The sequence below is a fragment of the Arachis duranensis genome, chromosome 6 (assembly GCF_000817695.3).
Source record: "Arachis duranensis cultivar V14167 chromosome 6, aradu.V14167.gnm2.J7QH, whole genome shotgun sequence".
NCBI classification, from domain to species: domain Eukaryota; kingdom Viridiplantae; phylum Streptophyta; class Magnoliopsida; order Fabales; family Fabaceae; genus Arachis; species Arachis duranensis.
Genome location: NC_029777.3, coordinates 96,692,241 through 96,698,676, shown reverse-complemented (window position 1 = coordinate 96,698,676; position 6,436 = coordinate 96,692,241).

Genomic DNA, 6,436 nt, shown 5'->3' with positions numbered 1-6,436 from the left:
CGAATAGTTGATTTCAATATCTCAATGGACAAATATCTGGAAAAGTGAGAATTTAAAGTCAGTAAATTTGTTACTTGAGCTATTTTTTTCTGAGTAATACTCGTAATACTCAAATCAGTTTTAAACAAAAATTAGTTAAACATTTGTCTAAAAATGAAAAGTTAGATACTAATTTGAAAAAAAAATATTATTTGTATATCAAAATTAATTATTAATATATTTTTGTATAAATATATATTATTCAATTTATTTTTAATATGTATTATATTTTATACTAATAGCTAATTTAAATGATTAATTTTAGTATGAAAATATCTAAAAAATCAATTAAAATATAACTAACTTGAAACTAATTAATTAAAAAATAGTTTTTATTTTAATTTTAAAATTTAAAAATTAGAATAGTGGATTTTTTTTGTAATAGACTTATTTTTTAACTAATTGATTCTAAATTGACTACCTACTAATTAGTTCTCTAAGAAAATCGTTTTAGTATATACACGTAATATTGTTGAAATTGGTATTTTATTATTTGTCTTGGTCGCGCATCTGATATGCCCTTCCACCATCTGTTCCACTTTAATTTTACCCTTGTTTTTATCCAGATTTAATTAAGTGAAAAGGGTTCATTTTCCTTTAATTAAGTGTCGAGAATTTATAAGATTCTAGACTAAATAATTTACGAGTTCTGTTAGGTAGACAATAAAGAGTATAAATAACGTAAACAATGAACTATACTCTAAGCCTACTAAAACAAAAAACATTTCACCTCATTTATCCACCACAACTCTAGCCTTCCATCTTTCAACTTTTTTCCTTTTACCGCAGCCGCTTCATTCTCCTTTTTCTGTCACGCCATCACCAATGCACCTCACCGTCGCTGCTACCATCTGAAGAAGCAATACACCGCACTGTCGTTGCACCTTCTTCTCCCATGCATCGCGCTGCCCTGTGCTCTCTGCAACTGACGCTGCCATTGCACCTTCTTTTTCCCTGTATCGCGCCCTAGATCTCGACGTCGCCGTTGCACCTTCTTCTCCCATGTGTCGCGCCGCCCCTATTCTCCCTACAAGTGATGTTGCCACTGCGCGCCTTCTTCTCTCCTCTATGACGTCGCACCATCGAGCAACCAGCGGCCATGTTCTGCCGATTGCACCTCTACCCTTGCTTCCACGCCTCTGCGTCGTGTCTTTAACACTTCCATCACGTGCTGCTTTACTTCGTTCACTCAAATTGTATTACCCAAATAAACATTCACTTAGTGAAAAAACCATCCGCATATATAGTAAAATCAACATTTGCGGAGCATGTATATGTAGAATCAACCAAATCAAGTAAAATATCAATGATATACCTAAATAAACATCCACTTTAAAATGAAAACAACCATATGCATACATAATAAAATGAATATTCGACTTATTTGATAAGAAAAAAGTAACGAGACAGCAAATACGAGAGCAATGGGGTCGCAATACAGCAGTGGTGGCATTAGCTCAGGATTGCGAGAGAGGGAAGGTGACGTCGTAGAAAAAATGATTAAAAAAATTCAAAATTACGATTAAACCTAATTAATTCAAAATTTAATTTTTAAAATTAAAATTAACTTTTTTTTAATCTATTATTTACGTTGTTAAAAAAAAACGTTATTTCCTTATATTTTCTCAACCAGTTTTTCAATCCAATATTACCATATATTCTAAAATAATGTTCATACCTTGGCACAAAGATATAACCATCCCCAAAATAAATAAAAGTTCACCCAAGAGAGCTGGCTTTGTTTAGTCCTACCCGACTTCATAGAGGTCGGGCGCAATGACAGACAGCTCATCACTACTTATCTGAACAAATAACTAACTCTTAAAATATCCCTCATTTATTTAGAAGGAAAATCTCAAGAACCTCGTTAGGAAAGAAAACGGTCATCCACCATCAAAGATGAAACTATTCTAAAAGGTGGTTATCTATTCTATCTTGAAATATATTCAGGATTCAATCTACTAAAAACCTACTTAAATCCTTACTAATTTAAGTATCAGAATCACTTATAAATACCATCCTCATCTTCTCATGAGAAACTAAGACAACAACATCTCGACAATAACAGAAATTAAACGCTACCCAAAAAAAAATTTAAACCTTAAATTCAAGTCCAAAATAACCCAATTTTAAATACCTCTAAGAACAATACTCAGTTAATAAAATCCATCCTTTAAAGAGGTTGGACATTTAACTATGAAACAAGACTCTAGCTAAGAGGAGAATAAATTACGCTGGCACCAGCATATTAAAGGTGATAAAGCACAATATTCGAAGTAGCTTGAACGGAATCGAATTGGTGTAAATTCTTGAGAATAGATTGCACCGGAATTCTGTTTTTGTGTCTGCATTATTATATAGATATAGTATATATCAGGCTTGGAATCACATAATTTCCACATGATCAATGAAAATATTCTTCTATAATTTAAAATAAATTTACTACATTATATTATAACTCGTTTCTCACGCTTAAGCTGTCAAAGATGAATTCATGATTAAAGGTTCATGCTGTGTGCGTAGCTGCATCACCAGTAAAAACTAAAAAGTTGGTATATCAACTGTTGGCTCTGATGATATATATAATTATATATCAGCCTCTCTCTTTGATTTTTCATAGCTAGAGCTTAAAAGATTTTTAATTTCTTAGGCACATGGCACATCTTTAACATATATTACTATCTTCAGACACAGTTCAAAAAAAAAAATAACATTTAACTAAGATAAAAAAAACAATAAATAAAGTGTGACAATAAACCATTATTATTTATTAATTAACATAACGATAACTACTTCCATAATTTAAAACTTAATTGGCAATATGTTAAAATAGAAGAAATAATAATTTAATATATATATTTAGTTTGCATTTTTATTTTTATTGTTAATATTTTTATTTTAAAATATTATAATAAAAATAAAAATAAAAATATTTTTTATAAAATTTTAAAAATAAAAATATTAAAATAAAAACACAAACTAAATAAAAACACGAAAGTGCACTACTGCAACATATTGCGTTTTTTAATTTAAATATAGAGGCAACAATAAAGTTAGACAGGAATATGAAGAAAACAAGTGCTTCACATCCGTGTGGTATTAAAATAATAGAATTTGGACCATGCGAATTTTTTTATGATAACAAAAAACACAGAGTCCGATTTCCTTCTTTTAAAATTTAAATTTTTTCAATTTTAAATTAGACCATCCAATTTATTCTACAAAATTTTTAAATCAAACAATTCACAGGATCTGAGTTTTACATTCTAACACTCACAAATAACTGTCCCACAAATTTATTTTGTACCTCATAAATTCATATTCGAACACATCACATACGAGGCTTCCATAACCATAAAATTGAGCCGAACATATTGTTGCCATTTAAACAAATGAAAGAGTGAAGAAACAAACAAGTTAATTTAATTGAATGAATGGTCAATTATTTCGAGCGTACAGTATACTAATAAAAAAATTTGCAAAAGTAGCTTTCTTAGACTCATACTCACAGACCAGGGTTGGTGATCTCATGTCTTTTCATTGAGAAATTTCTGCATCCTAATTCCCACTTACGTACATATCAACAATTAAGATTGGGCTTTCTTACTTATCTCTTACCTCCATTTTAACTATATTTCTGTATGTGTCTTATTTTTTACGTTACTGTTATAATATACATTATAAATTTAATTTTAATATATTTTCAATCTAAAACAGTTTTATACGTGTAATTAATTATATAATATTATTTTAAAAATATAATAACTATATATATAATAAAGAAAACAGATTGAATTAGATGACTCAAAAGTCAAAACTGACTGGTACAATAATATTAACCATAGCCTTCATTTTTTTTAACACATACAGAAGCAGAGTTACGCTCTCACAAATATTAGGTTGATTCATTATGGTCTTGTAAGTGTGAAGAAGATGGAGATAGAGGAAGAGAAATTGTTGTTGTAGTAAGCTTGTATATGTGGAGATATAAAATGTTGTTTTATGTCAAAAACGCCTATTAATGTTTTTTTTTTAAATAGCTTTTTAAATTTTTTATTTATTATTAGAAATGAATAAATTGAAAAACACCCGTTAGCATTTTGAGCTCCCATATTTCTCAAATTATAACACCATTATCTCACATATGATGTTTTTTGCTCCCATATTTAATTAAATGAGTCAATAATAAAAAAATGAGAAATTTTTACTACTCTATTAATATAGTTTTATTATTGATTTTTTAAATAATATAATTTTTTTAAGATGAATATATCCTTTTAACTTAAAAATATTTAGACATTTTTATACAACTAAAAGTTTACAAGTTTTTTTAACAAGTATGTTAAAAATAATCATTAAAAACTTACGGTGGAAGTTTGCAAAAGTTTCCCTAAATTAAATATGACGAATACATCGATCACCTCAACTTTTATTTTTTTTAATTAACATTTTTTTATTTAAAAGAGTTTAATGAGCATCTTTAAATCACTCGGAAAAAATCTAATTTATTTATGCTCAAATGTGCTTTATTTACACTTCATGTTATAGGAAAATTTTTAAATATACTGTTATACTGGTATTTTAGTAATTTTTAACCGTTGACCTTAATTATAAAAAATATATATATAATTAATATCAACGGTTAAAAATTACTAATACACCAGTATGACAGTACACTTAAAAATCTTTTCATATTATAACCTTTGAAAAAAGTTTAGCGGCAAAAAAAAAGAAAAATATTACATAGATCTTTTAAAAAAAAGTGAAAATTTAGTACAATCAACTTCACATAAAGTTAATAGTCGAGATGTATTAGATAAAAATTTAGTCAAATTAATTAAATTATTTAAGAACTCTTAGATATCAACTTCACGTGAAATCGACTACCCTTAAATTTCTACTATAAAAAAAAGTTTGACCTAGAGTAAAATGGTGGCTAAAGTGGGAAGTGTCCCCATGCGCAGAGCAAGAGTACAATAAGTCTACACACGTTAATGTTTGCATTACTTCCCTTTCAAGGCCATTTCTCTATTGTTCCTTCCACTCCATTTGGCCAAATTTTATTTTATTTTTCTCAAAAGATAATATTATTTTATTATTATAAAATAATAATATTTTTATAAAAAATATAAAAGAAGTTAGATATTTTTAATTATTATCAAATGTAATTAGAAGATAAATAATTTAAAAAAGAATAAAGAATAAAAAAATTATTAGCATTTATTAGGTATGGTTATTGAGTTTACGTACTAAACTGCTGACTTGTTACACTATTTTCGACGCTGGATTTATTAGCTTTTTAAAGACATACCTATTCTTTATTTTCCAAACATTCCAACACAGCGCCGCGATGAAGAGGATTTTCTATTTACCTTCGATTTGAGCTATTACCCAAGATAAGGCTCGTTACCACCAATTAATGAAGGTCTCCTTTTTTTTTTTCTGTCATAAGTCAGGAGTTATTAATCTTAGACTCTAAATTATTGAAGACAGAAAACATTTGGCCAAATTTTAATATGAAAAAATATCTATTTAAGAATCTAATTTTTTATATATTGAAATTGTAAATAATTCTATACAGTTATTTAATTAAATTTATTTCGTTTAAATATTTTTAATAATAAATTAAAATTTTAGTAACTTTTATAATACCATAATATATGAAAATTAAATCCCATCGTGAGACATAGGCTAATTTTTTTAGAAATAAAGTACACAGAACGGTAAAGTAGTGTGTTTTTTATTTTTATTATTAGTATAGATGTTTATTTTTTTAATTTTAATTATAAAATTCAATCCTCAAATTTGAAGGTTATAAAATTACTAAAAAAATATAATCTTCAAATTTTATGATGACGGATTATTAAATTAAAAAGTTTGATTTATATTAAAATTTAATAAAATATAAATTTAAGGATTAAATTTAGGATAAAATATCTAAATAAATCAAGGAGCTACTAATATTACTTAATAGTTCTAAAATAAAAAACGTTATATAGATATTTCAATGTATATATCTATGTAAATCGAATTATTTTAATTCGAATTACACATTTTGGTACTAAATCGAATCAATTTGATTTGAATTAGTAGTGTTATTAGTAAATTGAAATTGTTTGATTTGAATTACAAATGATTAATGTTCGAAATATAATCAATAAGTACTAAATCGAATCAATTAGATTCGAACTCATATATAGTAAATCGAATCAGCTTAATTCATTTGAGTACTGATACAGATTATTGACATTTACTATTTTAAGTTAATTTATTAACTTTAAAATATAAATATCAATAAGAAAATACTCTTATTTGTATTCAAATAAAATATTAAAAAAATCAAAACGAATAAAAATAGAAATTTAATTTTTGTATTTTAGTTCAAATTTCAGAAAAT